Source organism: Cucumis melo, chromosome 10 (genome assembly GCF_025177605.1).
Source record: "Cucumis melo cultivar AY chromosome 10, USDA_Cmelo_AY_1.0, whole genome shotgun sequence".
Lineage (NCBI taxonomy): Eukaryota > Viridiplantae > Streptophyta > Magnoliopsida > Cucurbitales > Cucurbitaceae > Cucumis > Cucumis melo.
This window is the reverse complement of record NC_066866.1, coordinates 7501234-7528934: the sequence shown is the minus strand read 5'-3', so window position 1 is coordinate 7528934 and position 27701 is coordinate 7501234. Positions and strand designations below refer to the sequence as shown.

The following is a 27701-nucleotide window of genomic DNA, read 5'->3' as shown; positions in this document are numbered from 1 at the left end:
TCACAATATTATAAAAGATATTTTCCCTGCCTAGGTGGAGGCTCTACCAATTTCAGTCGTCCTTTGCACGATTTTGACTATGACAACATCTCTAAAACATTATGGAAACGTTTTTATAGCGTTTTTGAAATGTTGCTTAAAACACTATTGGAAGTGTTTCAGAGCATTTCTGCACAACTATTGAAACTGCTATAAAAAATGTTTTATAGCGTTTAGAAAAGTTTTCACAACAGTAATTTTTGACTATATGAAATAGACTTATTATAGTATTTGTGGAATGTCATGAACTGGCTATGATCGCGTTTCAAAATCACTATGGATAGTTTACAGTAGCAATTTAATTTTTTAACGCTATTGTAAATGATATTTGTCGAAGTGTGTATAATGATTGGTTCAAAAACATCATTTTTTGTCACTGTAATAACAGATCATACAGTACACAAAACCACATTTTTAAACCTATTACTTTCTAAATATCAGATAACAAAAAAAAAAAAACTCATAGAAGATAATAGTATTCATTAATACTAATGATAGACACACAACCTTGCTTCACGAGCCACCACACCAGCTCAACTAGATAATTAGGAATAAACAACCCAAATGTAAGAGTGAATTAAAGCAAAGAGATCAACATATTATACTTCTCTCACACTTACATTATTTATTTCAACCTTTTTGTTCTCAAACACTAAATTACACTAGAGAGAATTGATTGTTATAGGGCTTCTCACAGAGTGCACACGATCACTCCACACCAAGGAAGCAGAGACTATGGATTCTTTAATTGTTCCGCGAACTTTCAACTTAAAAGATTTCTTATCTCCAATGCCATTGAATGATAGCACATTAGGATTCACCGTGATAACAAGACCTCTCGGAGCAGAAATCATAGCTTTATATTTAGATGCTTGAGATGCCACACTTGTGAGAGTTCTTGTGAAGTATTGCTTAAAGGTTTTAGAACGGGATACAGAAAGTCCAAAAGAAGGATAATTTAAATCCCATACTCTGCCAATATTGCTAGAATTACAAGCATCCTCGTAGCTAGTGATAATTTCAACCATATCATTGGTGTAACCTTGACCACACAACAACTTGATGTAGTCAATTTCATTTGCGTCATAAACCAACCCAGGTCTTATTGCCCTTATTGGGTTCACATGACCTGACCCATATGCAAACTCCGCCTCTAAATTGAGTGTAGCATTCATAGGCAAAGCTGTACAAATTGGTTCGAGAAAAGCTTAGAGGTTGAAGTTATGCATGACTATGGAAAGGTGTATTTATACGCAGTTATATAAATATTTTGAGGTTGCTTCATGTTTTTTTTATGTAACCTTATTTTATCAGGCAGTGTTGATCTTATGAATATTATTTATGTTGAAAATCATATATGAAAAAAAAAATCTACAAACTGGATCGAAAAAACGTCAAACAAAAAGGGATGATTTATTGCTGAAATCTACAAACTAGTTGTTGTTGTACTTCAGTCTTCCAATACACAATACGTTCAGATTCTTCAACTGGTATGACAAAGGCATAAATAGCAATGGCAGGATGGATCGGTTGAGGAACAAAAGAAAGGATTGCAAAATAGAATGAGATTAGTACGACTAAGTCGCGGAACACGCTCTCTTTAAGACGTTTCGCAGCTCTGCTCTGAATTGTGCAAACAAATTGTTGCCCCGTCGTCCCCAAGATAAAACAGCCTCACCCTTCAGTTGATTTTGCATGAAAATCAACTGATAATCACTCAAAAACTGAGAGACACACACAACTCGGAAACTTAGAACGTGAAATAGGAGAAGATGGTTTTTGTGTTGTGTTTTGAGATGAAAGCTGAGGGACTTATATAGTGGTGGAAGAGATCAACAATGGTAGAATAATTAATTTAGGAAACGTTTAAACGGTCAAATGAATTCAATTTAGGAAAGGTTTAAACGGACAAATTAATTTAATTTAGGAAACGTTTAAAAACATTAAACGGTAAAATTAATTAAGTAAACGTAATCACTTAATTAACGTATAACATTTAGAAATTTATAGAAATTTTTAGTAAAATTTTATCTCTTCTCTCCACGTCCGACCGACCGAGGCGCGCGCGTGTGGAGATGTAGGCATATCCTCATTTGCCTATCTCCTCTTTCCTTCCAAAACTTGCGTGCCCTAAGGGCCCAAACCCTTTGGTCAATCAATAGGTATATAAAAGCGTCTCCACATTCTAAATTTATTTACGTGGGAATGCTTTGGAGAATAAAATAATATATTTTTTCTTTTTACAAATTTTTCATCAAATAATGCCCCACTTGAAAAAATTTTACTTTCAGTCCCCCACTTGAAAATTTTTAAAAATATTTTCATCGAGCAGTGTCTGTCTCTATAGCATGTGTCTGATGACTTGAACCTTTACGTAATGACAATGGTTAAGAGTATTGTAAAGTAACTCGTAGTTTTAAATTTTACTTCTAACGCTATCGCACACATAGCATTATTTGAGTGAAGTTCTAAAATAGCCTGTGCTTTATAGCCTTACACGTATATCCCAGTTTAGTGAATACTCTAAGGATCTGCCCAAAATTCAGCCTACTTGATATCAAGAGTACTCTTATAGCTAGGTACACTACTTGATATCAAGTATAGAATTCATTAAGAACAAAATTCAGCCTCATCATATGCTTCAGAATGTAATGCTAATCATTAAATCATAAGAATGGAACTTCTAATTATTTAGCATGATTCTCGTCATATTACTTGTGATCAGTTATTACCCATTGAACTTATTTCTTGGGATCTCCAGTCTTTCAAGTTGGGTTTACCTCACAGTAATTCAAGTTTTAATAGTCTTGAGTCCCATTCTTTCTATGGTTTTAAAAACCTTTTCTCTAGCGAGTCCTTTCGTCAAAGGATCGGCCAAGTTATCGTCAGACCGTACATAATCCACTATCACTGCACAAGTAGTGAGCAATTCTCTAATGGTACTGTACTTACAATGTATCTGTTGTCTCTTACCATTATAGTAACGGTTTTGAACTTTTGTGATATCTGCAGTACTATCACAATGGATTAGTATGGCTGGTATCAGTCTTTCCTATGAGGAAATCTCTGATAGCAAGCTTCGAAGCCAACTTACTTCTTCACTAGCAGTAGCTAATGCTATTATCTCTAACTTCATAGTTGACTGGGCTAATATTGTCTGTTTCTTGGATTTCCAGGCAACAGCTCCTCCTTCTATATTAAAAATATAGCCACTTGTAGCCTTTAAGTCATTTGAGAGGGAGTTCCAATTAGCATCGAAGAAGAGGTTCAAAGAATTTTCAAGCTCATTCCTTATTCTTAGAAGGAGTGCATTATTCAATAACTCGACTTAAAACAATAGGGTGCGAAGCAGCTCGACTAAGAAGGAGAAATAAAAGGAGCGGTTAGGAGTTGAAAGCGAAAGTCCTTATCCCTATTCAATGGCTTGAAGGAGTGCAACTCAGAAATCTAGGAATGAATGCGTTAAGCAAATGATCTGAAATCTTTTTTTCTTTCTTTCATTGCATTTTCTCGACTTTTTTCTTGCTAAATGTTAGTTAACATACTTTCAATAATTTCCTGTCAAAATGAAGTCATCCACGTACAAACAAACCACCAAAATATCTCCATGACCATTAGCCTTAATATAAAGAGAATGTTCATAAGGGCACCTCAAATATCCATTATCAAAGAAATATTTGTTGATTCTGCTATCACACATTCTTGGTGCTTGTTTCAATTCGTATAATGTCTTCTTCAATTTCAGAACTTTATCCTCTTGGTCTTTCACAGAATAATCAGGAGGTTGTCCTAAGTAGACTTCTTCTTCTAGATATCCATTCAAAATGCTGATTTGACATCCATCTGAAAGATCCTCCAATTATTTTGAGCAACAAGCACAATTAACAACCTTATGGTTTCCAAACGAGCAATGGGAGAAAATACTTGATCCTAATCAATGCCTTTTCTTTGAGAATATCCTTTAGCAACTAATCTTAGTTTGTATCTTTCCACTTCTCCATTTTCATTTCTTTTTATCTTGAACACCCATTTGACACCTATTGCTTTTTTTCCATTTGGAAGAGTAGAAAGTTCTCACATATCATTCTTTTTTATGGCTTTTATCTCTTCATTTGTCATTTTGGGAAGCTTCTTCAAAATTCAAAGGTTCATTGTCACCAAATACACAAAGAGAGTAAGGTTTTTAAAACTTTGACTTAACTCTTCAGTTTCATCATATATGTCTCGTAAACTTCTCATGCCACTATAGTGCTAGGCCCTTCACTTGAACTTGCAGATGATGAAGATGTGTTTTGTTGGAGAGTGATTGGCGATGTTGGTGGTGTTGATGTTGAAGCAATGTCACTAGGCTCATCATGATCATCTGGAAAAACAAAAAAATTTGTAGTTTTCTGATTCGTCATTCCAATTCCATGATGCTTCTTCATCAAACACAACATCTCTGCTTATAATCATCTTCTTTGTAACATGATTATAAAGCTTGTAGCCTTTTGAGCTTGCATCATAGCCAACAAAAACATGTTTCTTACTTTTATCATCAAGCTTACTACGTTTTTCATCCGGTATATGCAGATAAGTCATACATCCAAATACTCTCAAATGAGCAATGGATGGTTTTTCTCCTATCCATGCTTGTTGAGGATTTTTGTTCCATAAGCTTCAAGTAGGGGAACGATTTGACAAGTACACTGCACACTTAATATCTTGTGTCCAAAATTCTTTTGACATCTTCTTGCTCTTCAACATGCTTCGAGCCATGTTAAGTATTGTACGGTTCTTCCTCTCAACAACACCATTTTGTTGAGGAGTGAATAGAACTATCATATGTCAACGAATTGATCCATTTTTCTGTGCAAAATGTTTTGAATTCATTTGAAGTGAATTCACCTCCCCTGTCCGATTTCAAAGCTTTAATGTAATAACCACTTTCTTTTTCAACAAGAGCTTTAAATCTCTTGAACATGCGAAATACTTCTAATTTCTCCTTGACAAAGTAAACCCAAGTTTTTTGGCTGAAATCATCAATAAATAATAAGAAATAGTTATTCTTACCAAAAGAACTTGGTTTGATCGGTCCACAAAGATCAGTGTGAACTAACTCCAGTGGTCTCCTTGCTCTCAAAGACGATTCTTGTGGAAAACTCTTCCTTGATTGTTTGTCATAAAGACAACCTTCACAAAATTGATCTGGATGTTTGACATATGGCAACCCTTTCACCATGTTCTTCCTGACTAATAGTCTGAGGTCATCAAAGTTCAAATGCTCAAATCTCAAGTGTCATATCCAATTTGGATCTTTGAAACATGACTTTAAACATTTAGCAACACTAGTTTGAATGTTTAATAGAAACATTCTATTTTTCATCATTTTCACTTCAGCAATCATTTTGTCATGATTATCTATTATTAAAAGACTATAATCCTTCATCAAAATATTATAGCCTTTCTCTAAAAGTTGCCCCAAACTCAAAATTTTGTTCTTCATATTAGGCACATAATAAACATTAGAGATATACTCATGCTTCCTATTCTTCAAATTGATCAAAATTTTACCTTTTCCTTTCATTGGAATTTTTGTGGCAACACCAAATATGATATTGCCGCCAACAGATTCATCAAGCTCCACGAACATTGATTTACTTCAATACATGTGATTGCTTGCACCACTATCGAGATACCATGCACTGTTTCACATGTTTCTGCACCTTTGCATGCTAGAAGCAACGATGAATTACCACTTTCTTCATCTTTCTCAACATAATTTGTATTTTCTTCAACTCTATTTCTTCATTTCCAGGAATAATGGCCGAATTTATGACAATTATAACATTCCACTTGTCTCTTGTCATACCTTATGTCATTCTTCGATCTTTCTCCATTTGATCTTGAATAATGTAGTCTTCCACGACCTCTTGATAAATTTGAATTTGAATTACACTCATCAAATTTTCTCTGACCGTAGTTTCCTCAACCTCAATCTCTGAAATCACCATGACCACGCTTGCCTCCATGTCCTCGACCTCAATTGCCTATTTCTAGTCTGTCTTCCTTGTCTTTTAAGTTCAACTTTGACTGAAAAAAAGTTGCTCAGTCGTCTGCTTGATCTTCTTAAGAAGCTTCTCTTAATGGGCTTGTAAATAACCCATAAGTTGATCAATGGACATTGTACTCACATCCTTTGATTCTTCAATAGCTACAATGATAAAATTGAATCTTTCATCCAATGAGTGAAGTATCTTTTCTACTACCTGCTCATCGCTTATTGTCTCACAAAATCTTTTAATTTCATTTACTACTGCTAGCAATCTTGAAATATAATTTGAAACTGATTCAGACTCCTTCATATGCACTTATTCATAATCACCTCCCAATTTTTGAAAGCGAACCTTCTTGACTCGATCTACTCCTTTATACGCATTCTTCAAAATTTGTCATGCTTGATGTGCAGTAGTTAGTCCAGAAATTTTCTCAAAATTGAAATCGTCCATGGCTTGATGAATGATGGTGAAAGCCTTTTGATCTTTTTTCCTTGTATTTTGTAAAGTTTCTCGTTGAGCTTGACTCAAAGTTGTATCACTTTCTGGTTCTTCATAACCATTATTAACAATGTCTCACACATCTTGTGAACCAAATAGAGCTTTCATGCGAATACACCAACTGTTATATATATATATATATATATATATATATATATATATATATATATATATATATATTTTTTGTAAGCCAAGTTACTAGGAAGGGAAAATTAAATTGTTGTTTGTCATTTTCAAAAACAATTTTTTTAGACTCCAAACTCAAGCTCTGATACCACTTTGTTGAAAACGTGTGATGAACACCCCAAATAAATAATCACCAAATAGAATATTTGAGAGAAAAAAAAACACTTATTGGAAGACTTTTTGTGTGTATTCAACTCACACTTGGATAATTTAGATTACAACATTATAGGATTGTCATGAGTATAACTCATACTATAGTTAAATATAAAAATTTAAACCCTATATTAACTAATATGAAACTCTTACTAAATTAGCTCTAACATTTTAACTCTCACCTCCTTTAATTTCTTAACTCTCATAAATTAACTCACATATAACTTACATGTTTAATTTTCAACAGATATTTTTAAAAAAACTGTTATTTCATAGATTTACCGACAATACAATGACTCTAATATCGTTTGTGACAGTTTTTAAAAGTTGTAAAATCCCACATTTGTATTAGTATACTATGATACTATATTAGATAAAACATATGATGTCACCATCTTAATTACCATCGATCGGCAAAAGGAGGTGTAACACTTTGATGGTATATTGTATTAGAGCCTACGAAATGACTAACACGGGAATTTGATATTAAAAAAAAAAAACATCAAGACCATATAGGAAAATTGAAGAACTAAAAGAGACACCACAGTTAGATGAGATACACTTCTCAAGTACGAAAGAGATAGAGAAATACTTATAATCTTTTTACTCTATTATTGATTAACTGAGTAGTCAAATTATGAATGGAATAATTACCTGTTGTCATCAGTGCTGACTTGATTGCAGCAGGAGACCATGTAGGATTGAATGTTTTAACATAGGCTGCAATTGCCGTGATATGTGGGCAAGACATTGAGGTCCCTGAGATAATATTATAAAGCGTATTTCTATTAATTTCACCAACTGGAGCAACTGGAGGCCATGCTGCTAGGATTTCAACTCCCGGACCACTCAAATCTGGCTGCATTATTTATGAAACCTCATGACACTTGTTAATTAAGTAATCATCTTAGCGAACCTAAAGAAAATAAAAATAGAAAATTTAAAGTAAATTTAACCTTGATAATTTCTTTGGTTAGATTATTAGGTCCTCTCGATGAAAAGGAAACTACAACAGGAGCAGGCTCCTTACGTACTGCAGTACTCCTTAAATGGATGCATTAGGAGAGCTATACACATCAAAAGTTGTTAAAATAAAGTTTAAATTTTATCGATATTGATTTAATTCAATGTATATGCTACTACATAAAATGGGGTTTTGGCCATCTAAAAACAATTGATTGTTGTTGAGGATTTACGTTGAACAAAACGTTTTTGAGATATCTCATGTTATATATCTAAAATAGTATTGGAGGCAATCAACCCAAACAGACATTGAATACAAAAATAAACTCAATTAATATTAATGTGAGAGGAAAAACAAATTAATTTACAAGGATTCAGGACTTCATGCTTTGATATATACTGTGTTAAATTACTAATTGAGCCAATTATTAAATCTATTTATATTTATAATATACTTAAACACACTTTGAGTTTACCATTTTCTTTTTGGACTGAATTCCCATGTTAGAGAAAACATGAGATAATTTAGGGTTCCCATGTAAATAGAATTCTCAATATACCTTTAAAGATGTAGTCTCCTTTTTGTTGACCATTATTTTTTATGGAATTACAATTTATTTGTATGGTACCAAATGCATTTAGACGTTACAGCTCTGTTACCGTATTATCTAATACAGGTTCCATCCCAAAACCAATTAGTAATTGGAGGATATATATGCAATGAAAACCACATGATTCAATATTCATTAATGAAAAAAAAAAGTGAAATTGGAAAAGGTATTTTGATTAAAAAACATACCGTGTTGAACGAATGTAATCGAAAATGGTAATGGCATCATGGAAATTGAGAACAGAAGAAGGCAAGGGAAAGGACAATGCATCATCCAACGGATTAACATTCACCATTAGAACACCCGCTATGCCACCAAAGCTAGAGAATAGCACGGGATGGAAACTACTTTCACAAAAAAGGATTTTTCCTTTCACCAACTTCAGATTCACCGAGTTGTTAAAACAGTATCTGTTCCAGTTTTTTAAAATATCAAATCTTATCCGCTGGTAATTTGTCATTGTCTAATAACATTTATCGATGATATTTTGTCATATTTGTTAATATTTTCATTCAATCTACTACATACAAAAAATAAACACTATTTTTTAATTAAAAAAATTAATTTTTTGTTTTAAATTGAAACTCACATTTTTTGTTTAAATTTTTTTGAAAAACTATTAACAATACAAAAGAGATCGATAGATGAATTGAGACATCTCAATTTGGTTAGCATATCCTTAGCACCCTCCTCACTTTTCAAATCAAAATCAAAATATACAATGCATTGATTTAAAAGATGTGATATAGTACAAAAGTGAACTAGAGGGGAGTTCGAAAGAGGGCAATACATATAACTAGTGAAAAGCCTTCCCATTAAAAGAGATACTAGGCAATATCATTTTTTGTTTGGATTTTAAAAATATTTTTAAAATGTACATAAAAAAACACAAAATATAATAGTGGACATTTGGTAAATAAACAACATTTATAAGACCGACTTTCTTATATAAATATAGATAGCATTTTAGTGAATTAAATTACGTTGAGGTGAGGTTATCGAAACCATTATTGGGTACATCACGCGCAGCAACAAGAGGATATTGACCCGTTGTACCAAATGTGTTAATTGAAACTCCATGCAAACATTATTATTCATAAAAATATAATTATAACCCCATGAATATTTCTTTTTTGGAACCATAATAAAGTTTTTTGGTTTTTGTTTCTTTTTAGCAATTTACTAGAACCATAATACATTGATAGTATAATTACAGCTGAGTTAATCCTTATGTAAAACAATAAAATAACAATTACAAAAGAGGTTTGGATTTAGAACTCTGTTCAGGAAATACTGAAATTATGTATGAAAATCAGCCTCACCTAAAAGCTTGGGTAACAAAACTCTAGCTTGAATCAAAGTTAACGAAACATTTGAGTTTGGTTTGCTTACGTTAGCCCAACCCATTCATTTCTTAGATTGAATATGTTTTTTTATTTTAAAAATATAGTTTCTGCTATAGAATGAAAACTAAGTTATTTTAAACAAATTAAGGTGTTTGGAAGTTATTGAAAACTATTTTTTAAGTGTATTTTAAATAATTTTACAAAATAAGTTTAAACAAAAATGAACTTTTTAAAAAACATTTTTTTAAGTTAATCCAAGCTAATCTTACGTTAACCAATTACTCATTTTAAAGTAGTGGCCTAGTAGACAACCAGTTTGAACCATCCTTGGATGGAACTAGACCCATCCAAGTACCCAATCATTGGGTCTCACTTTCTTCCGATGTAATTTTTTAGTGACATTGTATTTTATAAAACTTTTGACGTTGACGTATAAGGGGAAAAATAAAAGGTTTTTTTGGAGGCAATTTTTTAATAAATTTTTTTATTATTTTAATAAATTTCTTTTTACTAAATTTATTTTAATACATTTCTTTTTACTAAATTTATTTTAATACATTTCTTCTACTAAATTAATTTTTAATAAGGTTCTTTTGGAAAATTTATTTTAATAAGTTTATTTTAATAACATTGTAATAACTTTATTTTAGTAATTTTATTTTAATAAATTTATTTTAATAAGTTTATTTAATGGAATGAGAGAAATAAAAAATATTTTTATATTTAATATTTTGATATTTTTATATTTGACATTTTTAAAATATTAATTTTCAAAGTATCAAATAAAATTTTTAACTATACTTAACGTTATTTCCACGTCAAGTAAATGTCAACTATACTTGACGTGGAATCAACGTCAGGTAAAATCTGCACTATACTTGACGCGACAAAACCGTCAAGTACAATCTCAACTATACTTGACGTGACACAAAACGTCAAGTAAAAATAATTCAAAAATTTTTGTGAAAATTTTGTCTTCTTTAAACTATACTTGACGTTGTTTTTGTGTCAAGTAACGTTTCGCAATACTTGACACGAATACAACGTCAAGTAAAATGTCCTTTATACTTGACGCGAAAAAAACGTCAAGTAAAGGTTAGCATAAGATTATCCGAAAAAACTCCGTGAAAACTCCATTTTTTTGTGACTATACTTGACGTTTTTCCTTTAAAATTGTCAATACTTGACGTTTTTTTAACAAAAGCGTCAAGTATGTAAAAGTGCCTAGTGTCAAGTAAAGTAGATTTTGTAGTAGTGTACTCTCGAGACGAGCAATCCTCTATTAAATGAAAAGGTTATAGTGAACTTGAATGTTAGGTTAGTCTCGATACAAGTAATCGAGTTGAGCTTACGCCAAGTTTGAACCTATACTTTTAGGTCATGTGAAACGAGATGGCTTATGAGGATTGAAATGCTATAGAATACGTTGGGACAAAATCATTGAATCGTAGGAGAAGAAAAAAAAGAAGAGAAATTCATATATGACCTGAACGCTTCTTTTATTGCCAATCTGCACTTTTGTGACAAACTTTCTGTCCATGGTGCTTGCAGCGACAGAAAGAAGCCACGGAGACAAGCTTGTGACGGTGTAGACATTGGGACCCCCAATTTCCAGCAGAATTAGATGTCAATATGTTATTTTGTATTGCATGGAAAGATCCAATAGCAATGGGATCACAAAAATACTTTCGCGAGATATTCCCACCTACTGATAAAGATATAATATCGACTCCATCGCTAATAGCATCGTCAAAGGCTGCAAGAAGGTCCATAATCATCATTCCAACATATCTTGTACACAATAATGCGTGCTAAGGGAACACCTCCTCTTGCTGTACCGAGTCCAAGACCATTCAAACTTGCCTTGTTCACTAGACCGCCAGCTGCTATCGATGCACAGTGCGTTCCATGGCCATCTGTATCTCTTGGTCCTTCCACATCACCATGGGGAAGGGGACGACCAATGTGATATGCTCGTGCTCCAATGATTTTTCTAACAAACAAACACCAATTATTTTTACTTAGCATGATGTAAGAGATGTAGTGAAATCAGTAAATGCACCCAAACATCTCAACTAGGCGTTGACATATTGATAGCACGTCATCATGTCACAGACCAAAAACGATAATTCCATTAAAACAAAAGAAAAACACAAAGTGTGTTTTAAGAATCATACAAAGTCAATGAAGGAGCGGCCAGAGGAAAGCCTTCCTATTAAAATCAATAGAAAAAAACGCACACCAAATAATTTGCATATGTTTAATTAGTATTTTTTTTTCATCATGGGAAGAAAAAGGAAAGAGAGACCAAAGTTTTTCTTATATTCGGGAAGAAAAAGGAAAGATAGAGCCAGATTTTCTTTAAAAACTTTATATAAGAACATTGAAAGACATTTCAAGCAAAGAATTAGTTATTATAGTCATAGGTTGTTATATGGTTGGGTCGTAGTAATAGTTTGCATGTTTTGGATGTAAATTTTTTTAGTTTGGGTAATAATACATGGGCTTGCCTTATAAATTTTTTTAGTTTGAGAGACAAATAGTATACACTCTAGCAAATAATAAAAATAATAATGAATGTATAAAATAGATTAAAATTGTAGCAAATAGTAAATATTATTGTAATGGGCATTTGAAATAGTTGTTGACTATTAATTGAGTAGAAAATATGGGTGCATCCAATCACTAGGAGGTTTTTTTCATGATGATTGGATCAAGATCATGCCAGCTTTGAAATGACAGACAGAGTTCAAGTTCTTCTATAAACCTTTCCATGTAGACAAAGCCATTATCAACATAGCTCATGAACATGATTTGCTACTATGTAGTAACAAGTATTTCAATGGATGGTCCACAGTAGGTAAGCACTACGTTTGTTTTGAAAAATGGACCTCTGACTCTCATGCAACACATACCCTCATTCTTAGCTATGGAAGTTGGTTAAGCTTCATAAAAGTCCCACTACACGCGTGAACTACAAAACTTTTACTAATATTGGTAAAGCCTATGGAGGTGTTTTTGTCGTAGCAAGGGAAACTATGGAGCTAGAAAACCTGATTGAAGCCAAAGCTGTCAAAGTTCATTACAACTTTACTGGCTTTGTTCCTGCATCAATCCTTATTAGTGATAATGAAGGAAAGCATTCGTCGTTATCACAGTTCCCCCACCAGACAGTAGATGGTTAAATGAAAGAAATTTGGAATACATGGTACATTCAAGAATGAAAAAGCACTGAAATTCGAAGAGTACAATGCAAAATCAGAAGCTTTCATTTTCGTCAGAAACCATACCATACTATTGGAATCCTCTGATAGCAAATTTGAAAATATAACAGTAATAACAGATGGATCCTTTGAATCAGATCATGCAAAGACCAAGAAGAGAGTTATTCTATAGATACCGAAAATAACTCTTTTGTAACGACCCAAATTTTCAAGGTATGTTCTCAACATATTTACCTTGTTATGGAATTTTTTTTTTTTTTGTTTGTTGGGTGTTATATTATGTGAGTTCGGAAAGAAAAAGGAAAAGAAAGAGAAAGGAAAATATATTGTAATGGTATAAAATAATAATAATATGAAATAATATAATATAATATTATTATTGTTATTACTATTATTATTATTGTATTTTTATAAAACCTAAAAAATTTATTCTTGTTCCTCACTCATTCGCAACAGCCGCCCCCTTCTTCTTCTTGTTGTTCCGTCGTCCACTGCCTTGAATCTTTTCTTCTTCTTCGCCCGACCATTAGCTGCCAACACCGCTCATCCCTCTACCACGTCCACGTTTCGTCAAGGCGAGGCTCTATACGTCTCCTCGTCCATGAAAGCCATGTCGCCATACGTCTCCCCATCCGAGCAAAGCGTCGATCGCCTTAGCCTTAGCCTCGCTTTCTTCATCCGCCCAGTTTTGCCACCACGAGTTGCTCCCATTTTCGTCTGCCCTTCGCGTTCCTCACGAACCATGTTGCCGCATTCTGTCTGCCTCCCTCTCCATTCATGCATCCAAAATCGTCGCCACCTACAGATTCGTTAGCCGTCGAGGTTTGTGTTAGAGGTGAAACTTGTGGATGGATGTCCATTTGCATAGCCATTGTCTTTGTCTTGATGTCATATTAATAAGTTTGATTGTGGTTTAAATCCTTGAAGGTGCGATTGGAGAAGTGACATTAAATTATTCAAATTCACAATGAGATTGGTGTGGGGCTTAAGACTCCATAGATTGGGTAAGTTTGTGGAAGTCATGTTTAGGTGAATGGACGACTGTATTTACAAAAGTGATTGATTTCTTGTATATGGTTAGGTTGATTTTTTGGACTTCGCTTAAGCAAGGGATTTGCTATTTCGAGGTAAGGGAATTCCTACTACTGCACTCCATATGAAATGTAGAATGCAGTGGCTGATATGAAAGTTAGATTATATTGCCTGTACTGGACTGAATGATGTGCGTTTATTTATAGAGCATTAATAGTATACGCCTTGACTGATTTCATACAATCTAACTATTATGCGTAGTTCGTAATTTGTGTTGAGGATGTCATGTGTAGTCTATGCATACGGATGAGTAGTGTTGTTAGTTGATTATAAATGATGATCGGACTGTCGGGTGTACTTATATATTGATGGTTTATACTCTGGAATAGAATTTGATTTTTAACTATGATGTATAGTTTAGTTCCATATACTGGCTAGGAGCACTGTGACTATACTTGGATTGCTTGACTGATTATGCATAAAGACTGAACCGTACTTTGTAGGCATGGTGTCCTAGGGGATAGGGGTAACTGTTAGCTTTATCTATGGGGTACCGTACTTTGTAGGCATGGTGTCCTAGAGGATTACTACATGTTGTATATCATTCAAGATCATTAGACTGATGAGTGTCCTTCAGGATCACTAGACTAATTTGTATCCTTTGGGATCACTAGACTGATATGTGTATTCGATGGGATCACTAGACTGATATATATGTTTATCCGACGGGATAACTAGACTGATATGTGTATCTGACGAGATCACTAGATTGTTATGTTGCAGAATACCCCTTAATAGAAAGCTAACCGTTATTTTACCCTAACGGGATCAGTAGTGGGTTCCTTACTAGGTATATTTTATACTCACCCTTTTTATTGTTTAATTTTTTCAGGTAAAGGTAACATGCGAGGTGTCACAATCGTAACTTCTCAACACGATTGTGCGGCACTTGTTTAGCTCGATCAACAAGTTAGCCGTTCAAAATTCGGAATCCGCGGACAAACTCACGGTATGATGTAGCCTCCCTCCTCGTTCTTGAGAAAATGTTTTTATAAAACGGGAAAGAGAAATTAAATAGTTGAAAACATCATAAAGAAAGCATTGAAGACTGTCAATTGCAAAGAAAATAGCTTAACTTGCAAAGAGTGCGACAAGGCTTGGGCGGGGGTCGGACTAGACATGTACCCCCTATAGTACATATTGAGATTTTTGGCCTTGGCACGCTTGCATATGAAAAAGCCGAAATGTCACACTGTGACTCGGCGACACCTAAACGAAAGAATTAACCTAAACTACTTTCAAGACATAAAGATAAAGTGATTTGGGGGTATTTGAGCATACGGCCATCGATAAATAATACCTTGGACGATTATGCCCTTGACACGAGGCAGACCGGCGAGGGGCAAGAAGGATTCGTGAATGCCATACGAGGATGTCTAATTTAATGCTTCCGCTAGACGTTTCTTTTCTTTTTGTTTTATTTTGTTGACTTAAATTATTTTGAGGATGGAAATGAGTCAAATTTTAGGATATTAAATTGTTTTGTTTGATAGTTTCTTAGGAGGTCATATGAACCTTGAAATTTTGTTTTAAACAGGGCCCGAACACAGTTTTTCTAAAGTTTTGGATGTTATTTGAATTTAAACATGATTTATGAAACTACTTTTCTTTTTGGTGACGTGTCTTGATTGTAAAGTAATGACTTCAACTTAGTCTGAAAAGTTGGGCCGTTACATCTTTAGATTTAAAATTGAATGCAAGAAGGAAAGAGAGGCAAAGCAATAATGATAGATGATGAAAAGGATTTTTCAAAATCCTAAAAAAGGAAAGTTTCTTTTCTCTCTCCTCAAAACACCTTTTCCCACAACTCAGGTAATGCAGCAGAAGACATTTAAGAATTAGAAGCCCATCTAAGGACAGACAAAAGAAAATTTCTGACAGAAAAGAAAAGAAAAAAAAGAAACCAATGAAGATCTGCTATCGCATTAAAAGACAACAAGTTTCATCCTTATCCTCATCCAAGTAACGACTTCAATCTATAAAAATTAAAGAAGGGAAGCTTGATGACAAACTTTTGGAAGTCAACCTGGGGTCACTATTAATTGTTAATAACCATTATAATTCTGATGACTTTAATAGTCTTGAGTCGATAGTCAACATTGATGATTAAAATTTGGTTGACGAAACACAAATTCTTAATAGTATCAGCAATGCAGATACTCCTCAAAGCAAAGGAAAAAAGAAGGAAGTCAACTCAGAAGGAAAAATTGATGATGAGTCAGAAGGAAAAAAGTAGGAAGATGAAGAAAAAGCCTTCAAGGAGAAACTAGTTATTTGGCTCAGAGAAAACGAACTAAAACTCTCTCCAAAGCATTCGACTATTTGCCCAAGCCATCCAGTTTTAGTTCATGAAGGAAATTTTATTAATTCAGGCCAAGGGCCTTCGGGTGATTGTGGTTATAAATGAAATTTTTTTGCTGGAATGTAAGAGGGTTAGACTCTCCTAAAAAAGAGCCCAAATAAAAAGTTTAGCTTTTTTTTATATACCTGACTTTGCTATTATCTCTGAGACAAGACTTTCTTCATTCAATAACTTCATAGCAAAATCTCTATGGTCTCTTTCCCACACCAATTGCATGGCTCTTGATTCAGATGGAAGTGCTGGGGATATCTTGATAATGTGGAATGATCTAAAATATAAGTGTTTAAACACATTTAAAGGCAAGACTACTATAAAGGAGACAATTGTAGATATATGTAGACTATTTGAATCTTTATATGTCGACTTTTTTTATTCAAGAAACAAATATATGTAGACGTTTTAAGCTATGAATTTTGTATAATTATAATTTTACATTCTTACATACTTAGTTTCATCATATGTTACATAATATATTTTAAATTCAAGAAATAAATCGTATAATTCTACCCCTTGTAAAATTTTAAATTTGAATTTTCTTAAAAAAAATATTGAAAACTCTGTTTACAAAAGTTTCACTATTTAAATTCCACAATTAATCCAAACCCAACTTTAAAAAATTAATTTGCGAAATGAATATGTTCGCAAGAGGCTTTTAAAGAAATATGTTTTGTGGAGTTAAACTTGTGTTGATGTTGTGCTTGTGTTGATTTGATGCGATGTGGTTCAAAGCAATGCCAATGGTGGATATAACCTAAAGTTATTGCCACCACAACATAATTTGTCTGAGCTATTTCATCAATATATCTAGCTCGATCTTCTTTTCACGAGCCAACTTTAGAATCGGCTCATTTGACACAAAAAAAAACTTTTCAACAAGGTGTCTAATGACTCGATGGTACTTGCAGTAGTTAGGATCATCTACTTTACCTACTTGTTCTGATCATTTGCATCCCAGTGGCTGGACAAGTGTTATTTCTCTATTAATTGACACTCCAGCATGTCTGCAACATCAAATTCAGGAAATGGATGAATTTTTCTTGTCTGTCTTTGTTTAAGAGTTGGTTGTCCTTTCTCATTGACGTCATGTTTTCTTTTAACTTTTGTTTATTTTTCTTTAGAGAAAGATTTTAATAGAGTCGCATGAATTACCATAGACTATTTTATGACACTATTCACAATCTACTTAATGTTAAAGATTCTATTCTTGTCATTTTCCTCATTTTCAAAACGAAAAATATTTTGCTCCTTTGTTGGTAATGCTCAACTCCATATCAAAGGCATGAGTTGGTAGTTTTTCAAACGTGTAAGGTTTATTTTTTCCTCCCGGATGTAAAGAAGCTCATTTGTTGGCAATGCAGGCTTTGGGTGTACATCTCCACCATAAACAGTTCTGTGAGTTTGTCTTTGCAATCCAAACTTAGAGCTCTTTAGCGATTTATGTAGTCAATGATTGACTCTCCCTTCTGCTGCTTGGAGTTTTTCAACTCAATCATGCTGACGACATGTCTAGTGTTATAGAAATGGTTGAGGAACTCCTTTTTCAGTTGTTCCTAGTTATTAATCACTTTCGGCTCCATATCGGTATACCATTCGATAGCATTTTCTCTCAAGCTTCAGACAAGTCGTCTTATCGGTTTGCCTCTCCTCTTTATCCTGTGATCTCGCATGTTTCAACAAAGTGAGCAATGTATTTCAACATGTATGGATTGCCCTTTCCATTGAAATGTTGAAACTTTGGAGGCTGGTACCCAACAGGCATTCTCAGATCATCGATTCTCTTGGTATATGTCTTGGAGTACATAAAAGAAGTTTGTGGTTGTCCTGCATACTGAGCTCTTATGGAGCATGTGATCATATCCTGCAGTTGTTGGACTAATAGGGAGGCGACAGAGATGGATTTTTGCGTTTAGTTTTCCTACAACACAGCTTTTCTTTTATTGTCAGCTTTGGCAACAGGAGATTCGACTCAACTCAGTAATTTCATAAGCCTTCATATGACCTCTTAAGACAACGATTTCATGATCTTGCTGCTTGACAGCTTTCATTAGGAGATTTAAGCTTTTCTTGGCACCCAAATATTACGTTGTAGGGTAAGTCTAATTGTTCTGTGAGATTAATTGAGGTGCACAAATACTTACGGATATAAAAAAAAACTGATCTTTAGCCTAAATAAATAATATTTAGTTGGACAAAAATAATTAACTTCATCCAACGGTCATGATGAAAATACATGACATCATTAGGATTTGTCAATTTATGTCTTCAATTTCAATTTAAAACAAAGATCAACTTTTAAGTAATCCAAAATTCAATTATTTATATTTTTGTCATTAATTTGATAATTATTATTATTGTTATTATTATTATTGGCAACATTGGTTCTTTTTGTAAGGAAAGATTGTCTTAGTCAAGCAAGGTGGAAAAGATGGGGTGTAACGTATGTTTTACTTTTTTTTTCTTTTTTAATTTTAGGATTGTAGCGTGTTTTGCTTTCTTTTTTTCTTTCTTAATTTTTAATCTAAACTTAATAAATTTTCTCTTTTTTCATCAAATTACATAAATAACATTGTGGTTATAATTTTTTGCTTCATTTTGTGTTTGGTTTACCATCAAACCAATGCTTTTTATTTTATTGAAAAAGGGATATGGTTTTTGTCTTTAGTTCTAGTTCGGGTGCATTTTGGAATATTAATCAATATTTTTTTTAAAGTATTAAATAGTAATTCACGAATAATCAAATGACAATAGATATCATTGATTGTTTCTTTTTAGAGAAAAGATATCGAGGGTCAGTAGGTGCACTCAAGCATCCCCACTAGGTGGACACTTATATAGCACCATCATAATGCCCATAATATATTCAATAAAGCGCAGGGGATACAAAGTTTGTTACAAAATAGGGCTAGAGATAAGCCTGAGTAAAGTTAGCAAAAACATTAATATTAAGGGCAATACTCGAAGAAGAAAAATCTTTAAAGAGATTGTTGTTCTTTGCTCATAAGTTAGTGAGGTTGCATATGTTTTTCCACATTTGACTCAGTAGAGAATATGTCATTGAAGAGCCTATTGTTTCTCTCCACCCAAATCGACCAGACAGTGGCCACCATCAAGTTAAAGCTAATTACCTTTTTCTGGTTTTTGATACTTATGGAGCAGGTTTTGATGACAAAAATCCGTGAGGCAATTAATATTAATAGCCCATCCAATTGTACACCTTGTTCTATAGAGACAAATCCATGGGACAAGAGAAGAATAAATGATTAGAAAATTCATTCCTCATTTTGCATATAACGTATCAATTTGGATTAAGGGTATGAGTTTTAAGTCTTTGTTGAATGGTCTCCATTGTGAGTGTACCTTTATGAAGAGCCAACTAGATGAAAACTTTGCATTTTTTGGGAATCCTTGCTTTCCATAAGGAGTTGAAAGATAAAGAAACATCCAACTCGGGAGCATGGTTGTGTATAGCCTTAGTAGTGGACTTAACAGAAAATAGGCCACTACTATTGAGTTTCCAAATTGATATGTCAATACCTTTCTGATTACAAATCTAAGGAAAACTAGCCTTGATATTGTTCCATATTGTGTGTTTTCTCTGTCTCTTAAAGGCCTTCTAGGATTTAGGTCCCAATCATCAATATCATCCTCCCACATATCACTGATGGTGTCATTTTTTGTGAGAGAGAGAGCTCATAAAACCTAGGAAAGGTCTGCCTGAGGGGAGCGTTATGACACCACAAACTATGCTAAAAGGATAGATACCTGCCATTATTGACTTGTCGTTGAATGTTTGTATTGAACCTACCAATCCCTTTTATAATCGATCTCCTAGGGGCTTTGTTGTTGCTGAATCTGGTAAAAGATGGGATGCTATCAGAGTCGATTTTACTGTATCTGGCATCGATGGGTGTTCTCCAAAGAGCCTTAGGATCTTTATAGTACATCCAAAGCACTTTTTAAGCAAAACAAAGTTTGTGTAATACAAAGGAGTTATGGCAAGGCCACCTTTATCTTTAGGATGGGTGATATAAGATCATCTGATTGGATTCAGTTTGTTCTTGTGCTAACCATCCAAACAAATGTTATCTTAGTTGCCTCTCCAAAGAAAGTTCCTCCAGGATCTTTCAATTTTCTTACCAACTGAAGATTGTGCTTTAAAAATAGACAGTTGTATGTGGGAAGGATAAAAAGGGAGGAATTGATGAGGTTGAGTCTACCCCCTTTAGAAATATGAGCATATTTCCAATTATTTACCTTTTTCCCCACTTTCACTGGGATGTTATCCTAGAAAGCCAAAGAGAGAGTTTTCTCCCAAGCGGCATGCCAAGGTAAGAAAAGAGCATAAACTGAGTGTTGAAACCCCAACTATTGGTATCCATATTAGCTTTCTCTTTGTTGATACTAATATGAGAGATGGTAGATTTAGCCTTTTTGATGTTTAAACTAGTAGCACATTCAAATAGATGAATAGCAAATTGCATATTCCTAATATATTCATCATTATCCTCAACTAACAAGAAGATGTCATCTGTAAAGAGAAGGTGAGTCAGATTGAAACCATTTATTTCAATACCTTTGATCTTGTTTCTTTCCTCAAGGCGTTGAAGAATTATGCTCAAGTAATCCATGGCAGTAACAAAGATAAAGGGGGATATTGGGTCTCCTTGGTAATTCCTCTAGAGGGTTTAATCCTACTTTTGGCTTTACCATTTATGAATATAGAGTATTACATAAAGGATATACACGATTGTATCCATTTTCTCCATTTGTTCAAAAAGTTCTTCATCAGCATAAAGTCAATGAAATTCCACCTGATTTTATCAAAAGCCTTTTATTATTGAAGGATCGGTCAGGCAGTTTCTTTGAATGAAGGAGTTGAATTTGTTGATTGATAAATGTTGTTTCTTAACTCTATCGAACAATATTGAAATTCCCCGTAATGAACCAATTGGGACCACACGAGGAGGCAAGATTATTAAGCTCTTGCCAGAAGAATTTTCTCTTTTTTTCTGTTGACTGGCCCATAAATAGAGGTGAATCACTAGTTGAAGCCATCATCTTCAATAATGTTTACAGAAATAGAGAAATTTCCTTCAACCATGTTCATCACATTATGTTTAGTATCATCCGACATGAATAAGATACCACGAGATTTTCCTTCAGCAAAGCAGTAAATGAGACTCAACAAGCTCACACCAACTAAAATGAAGAGGAAAATGAAGCACATGCTGAAAATTCATGGGAGAACTTTCAAAGTCAAACCAATCAAGAGGCAATCACTATGGCTCAAGGCTTAATGACAAAAGCTAAAGCTAAAAGACTTCAAGATGGATTAAATGCTTGTTTATAAGCTAGATTTTCGGTCTTTAATAAAGAGTTCAAACTTCAAGAGTCACTTGGACACCTAAAGATCATAATGAATCTAGAAAATTAATAAGATTCATTCACATCTTTAATGCATTTTTAGATTCATTCACAACTTTAATATGTACTTATTTAATGGTATGTATTTTCATTTATTAGGGTAGTTGAAAGGACATAAATTTAAATGTTGTGTCATTTCATTTTTAGATTCATTCACATCTTTAATATGTACTTAGTATAAATAGGATTTTATTTTCCATATTTTGAACGCAACTTGAATTTGAATGAAATTTTCTCATAGAGTGTTTCTCTCAAGCTTTATGCTTTCCTTTGTATTCTTGTGTTAGGATGCATGTTTAGGACTTCCAATCGAGTTTGATCAATTAGATTGTGCAGAGTTTGAAATCTTGAAGTTAGAAACAAGTTCTTCTTTCTTCTTGATCTTTGATCAATCTTTCCAAGTCAAAATCTATTTAGCTTTCTTGGAGTTATTTAACTATTTGTTTAATCGGGGTTATTCTTATTACTATTGTGAGGGTTCACCTAGAATAAGAAAAGTTCTCAAACGTGATTGAGATAGTTCTGTTTAACACAAATAAAGTCAAGGACGTAAGAGGAAATAACAAGTTTTATTTTAGCTCTTTTTTGGACCGATATTAACCCTTTAACATTCCAACTACAGATTTTTATGGAAGACTATTCAATCCCGCTGGTTCAACATTCTCATCAACATTGGTATCTAAGTTATTTCGTGTCCATGAGGTACTTACTATGTTGTCATAAGAAGAGGTAAGCTGTAGGTTGTTGATCTTCAAGCAAAAAATAAGCTTTTTCTTGAACTCTTCTTCACTCAAATCATTTCTTCCCAACCAATTCTCATTTCTCTCATCATCTTCCTCACTATTGACAAGTGCCATAAGATTGTTTATGATGATCTTTGATTGAAGGAAAGCTCATCGCACAAGAGTGGTCATCATCGAATCTAGACTTGATATGTTTTCAATCTTCATATCATTTGACAGAGAGGAAACTTTTCCAATGTCAATTGTTAGATTAATTCCTTCCTTATTTTCCACTGTGGCAAAAGTAGCATGATCTTTTGGTTCAATCACTTAGCTAATTTGTGCTTTGGATTTTTCCCTGTATACATACCGAGGGCTCTTCTTTCTTCTCTGTGGATTCTTGTCAGCATGGGGCTAATTTGAATTGGGTTAGGTGGTGTTACCTGACTTTGATAGAGCATTTTGGTTTTGTGATGGCCTTTTAATTCTTCTTGGCTTTGCAGGGGCATTCTCAGGATTGTAGTAAAAAGTTTTTTCCTTTGGGGAAGGAAAGCTCGCTTTCCTCTATTTGGACTTAACGGTCGGCTAGGATGGTTTTTCCCATAGATCATGATGCCCTTACCCTTGTCTTTACACTCCCTAAGATGATTGATTTGAGTCTTCCATCACTTCTCCTTCCTCCATCAGAGTTGTCAGAGATAGTGATTGCTTTGTTTCTTGTGCTTTCCAAATTTAAATTTTTCGGTCTAAGCTTCTGATTCCCGCAAGATCTGGTCATCTTCTTCAATCTTGTTGTCTTTAGTTCTGGTGAAATGGTCGAGAAACCACTAAAATTGTATTGTTCGGCTTTGAGATTATACTCATCAAATTCATTTACCGCTTGCCAGGTGAAAGTCCCTAAACTACTAACATTTTTTCTTTGAACCATCTTCCTTCAGAGTATGAGATTGTCTGAACAGTAAATATGTTGTCTTTTGCATCTTTAAAAGTTACTTGTGTTGGAATGATACCTATATAATTGTCCTTGATTTTCAATCTTATTTCAATAAGATCAGTTTTCCTCCAGGTAATTGACTTTGATACTTCCATTAATCCACGACATGCATCTCCAATATGTTTGTACAAATTCATGTTCCAAGCATGGAGAGGAAGACCACTTAAGCTTGTCTACCCACCATAGCTAGGAACAAATTTAGGATAGCCATGAATTTCTTCGACCCATTTTTCAAAATTTACATAAAATTTGCCTACCGTATTCCAGTCTTTGTTGCTACAGAGGATTCTTACTTGTTCCTTGTCTTTTAGAAAAATCAAAGCTTTTTCGGCATGAAAAGGTTGGAAAGTGAGATGGGTTTCAGTCTGTCTCTTAAGTTTTTACATTAATTTTTTTCCTAAAATCATCATATAGGTACCTTCTTATAATCACTACCGTTTTCTCTCAATCAATGTGGACTTCTTCCTTCCCAGCACTTTTATCTTTGCCACTATCATCAGATAAAGATAATTTTAGAGAATCATTCTTAGAGGAACTAGCATAGGTTGAACTATCAAAAGAAATCACCTCAGCATAAGATCTTCTCTTGTACTTTCTCTCCCAAAACCCTCCAATCTCTCTATCTCCATCTCCATCTCTATCCCCTTATTGGTTATATAAGAGGTAGCTATTATTGTTGTTGATTTTGGAATAGGCCACAGATAGAAAATTTTAGTTGGCTATATTTGGATTGGAATTGTAATCGTTGATGACATTGGTGAGAACAAATAAAATTATTGTTGGTTTACTTAATTATTTTGTCATTTTCTTGTTGCGTAACTATACTGGTTCTGAAAAGTTTATTTTATTGATGGATATGTTTTATTCAAACAAAATGTACCTAATGCAAGAACCAGAAAATGAAAAATGTGTATATTTAATATATATTAATAAACAGTACTATACATAACGTTTAAATATATGTCAAGTATACGATATTCCTTTACATGTAAAAATGTCAAGTATATGTTTACTTGACACGTAGAAGGCGTCAACTATACAACATTACTTGACACATAAAAGGTGAACTTTGATGGATTACTTGACGTTAATACAGTGTCAAGTAAACGTATACTTGATAGTTTTTTAGTGTCAAGTAAACGGATACTTGACGGTGATTTAGTGTCAAGTAAACGTATACTTGACGGTGTTTTAGTGTCACGTAGACGTATACTTAATGGTTTTTAAGTGTCAAGTATACTTATACTTGACGGTGTTGTAGTGTCAAGTATATGTATACGTGACGGTTTTTTAGTGTAAAGTAATCAGACTATCTTGACAGTCGATTACTTTACGCTTTTAAAAACGTCAAGTAAACGTTTACTTGACACTGTCTTAACGTCAAGTAATTCGATTTTTGTAGTAGTGTGTTTCTATAATTCGAAGCTAAGTTTGATGTAGAGGAATAATAAGTTTCTTTGCTTGTTTGTCATGGTTGAAAAACCCTTGATGGAGTTGTAGTTTTGTAGGATAACATATTTAGGAAAGATCTCCATCATGTACGATCAACACTTTCTGGAATAAGGATACATCATTTTCTTCATCTGTCATCCACTTTGAAAAGTTCAACTAGATTCCCTTTTTTGTTTTGAGTTTTTCTCAGCCAAGAGCAGTGTCCATCTCCTCTTGTTTCTTGAAAGAATCTGTTAGTTTTTTTGGCATTGAATAGAACCGAAAAGGCGTTTTTCAACCATTCGATTTCTTATGGGTAGACAGTGATGGAATAGGTTTTGTGGTGGTTAAATTTGTTGATATGGAATCTGATACTTCTTTTTTTTTTTTTTTCTTCTTTTTGTCTAGGGACAAAGTGAATTTTTTATTCTCAACTTGACAATAGCGCAGGAATTGTTTGGAGAATGACTTTACAAGGAAAGCAGCTCAAGGACAAAAATGAGAGTACAATAAGACAAAGAACAGAGTACATTTAACACGAAAGATGATCAACTATAAAGAGAAAGAATGGGATGAAGATGAAATTGAAGGTTAAGAGGCTTGAGTGTTAATGTAGGTGGTCGGATGATTGATGTTTACTAATTGGTGATTAAGGCTATGTAACGTCTATATCCGACAATGGGTTAATGCCATCGGGAATCTGGAAAGGTCTAATCTGAAGCTGCTATCAAAACCTCTCTCCTCTCACCTCTTTCTTCACTTAACAATCTATTGCGAGCGAGAGAATTAAAACTTCTTGATATTGTGGATTGTGATAGTTAGACAAAAGTATGATCGATATTACAATTATTATCATATAGCAGTCAGTATCATTGATAACTAATATTATTAGATTGTAATCAATCAATAATCAGCAATCAGATAATTAGTAATATTAATTATTTGAATAATCAATATCACAATGCAATCAAACAACCATTAAAAAGCAAATTAGTATAAGATAACAATTAATATAATCAAACAGTAATTAGGCAACAATCAGGTAACAATCAGTATCATAAAAATTGGTTTACCGTATTGTAATTAAACAACAATCACATGGCAATTAATATAAAACGAAAATTTGATAGCAATCACATAGAAATCGAATTTCAATCCATTTTCATGATTTGTAGCAGTAGAACACAATGATTTTTATCCCATTGATTTGTGATTTCTATCAATTGTTATTAAGTATAGATGGTGGTGATTTCTTTTTTATTATTATGTGATTTCTATATGGTTGCCAATATTAGTATTATATACATATATATCAATGTGAGTTAACTAAATTTTATTTTGATTTTATAATCCACTAAAATTGAAAAGAAAAATAGAAGGTAATCAGATGATAATAAGAAGATAATCAAATGACTATTTCATAATGCTAACTAAATTGAAAAAATATTATAATAAGTAGAAGGTAATTAGATGAAATCAGAAAATAATCAAATGACTATTTCACAATGTTACTAAAATTGGAAAAAAAGAAAAGTAGAAGGTATTCATATGCCATTAAAAGGTAATCAAATGTCTATCGATCTCACACAACTAACTAAATTGAAAAAAAAAATGTAGAAGGTATGAATGCAATCACATGACAATCAAATTTCATGCATAAAGTTCACGAAACAATTAGGGTATTATAGACTTTTTCATTCCAATTCCACCTTTAAATTTGGTCTGATGCGGATTATGCTATTTTTGGGAAAAGAAAAACCTTTGGATCATGAACTTAATTTTTTCAAATATATTTTTTTACCATATTGCACAATTGCCCTTGTATGGAATAGGATATCACCTTCTCTATATATTTCATACACCTCTTCTACAAAAATTATAGAACCAAATGAGTATATAGCTCAATTAGTACTTCGCTTTTACTATTAATTTCTCAAACTTAGGGGGTTGCATTCCCTACCCCTCTACATATTGTCAAAAAAAAAATATATGAGATCAAATTGAATATATAAATAAAGGTTTTGATATAACATTAGTTTACCTGTTGCAAGTAAAGTTAAAGGCAGAACAAGTTCCCTTCCATTTGGATGGTGGAGGATCAAATCCTTTATCATTGAAACTCGGAGACTCCGGCCAGATTCCGGAGTCAAAAACTCCGACAGCTATATTGCTTCCAACTTGTTTTACACGACGTACGTTTTGTGGAAAACCCATAAAGTCCCATGATCTTGTTGTATGAAGTTTGTTAATTTCGTTTGGAAACACAGATACCACACCTTTCATACCTGAAAAAGATCTCTCTCCAATTACCACTCTTTTCTTTTTGTCTTAATTTCTAAAACAACTCAATCATGAAACAATAAGACCCCCCTCCCCCCCCCCTATTTTTTTGTTAATTGTTGTTTTTCGTTTTTAGCTTTTGAAAATTAAATATATAGACCAATTCCACATTTTTTTTCTTTATTACCTGCTATTTACTGATGTTTTGTTTTTAATTTTTTGAACAAGTTGCTTTTTTTTCTTTGAAAAGTAGACAAAGTGCCACGAAAAAGCTTTAGGAAAACCCAATTGGGAGTCCTAAAGATCTAGCGAGAACACCCAAATTTATCGATAGGATG

At 33.3% G+C, this 27701-nt stretch overlaps 1 pseudogene; it reads right to left on the bottom strand.

The window, feature by feature from the left end:
• Positions 1–701: 701 nt before the first annotated feature.
• Positions 702–27701, bottom strand: part of LOC103500257 (cucumisin-like) — a 28740-nt pseudogene continuing 1740 nt past the window's right edge.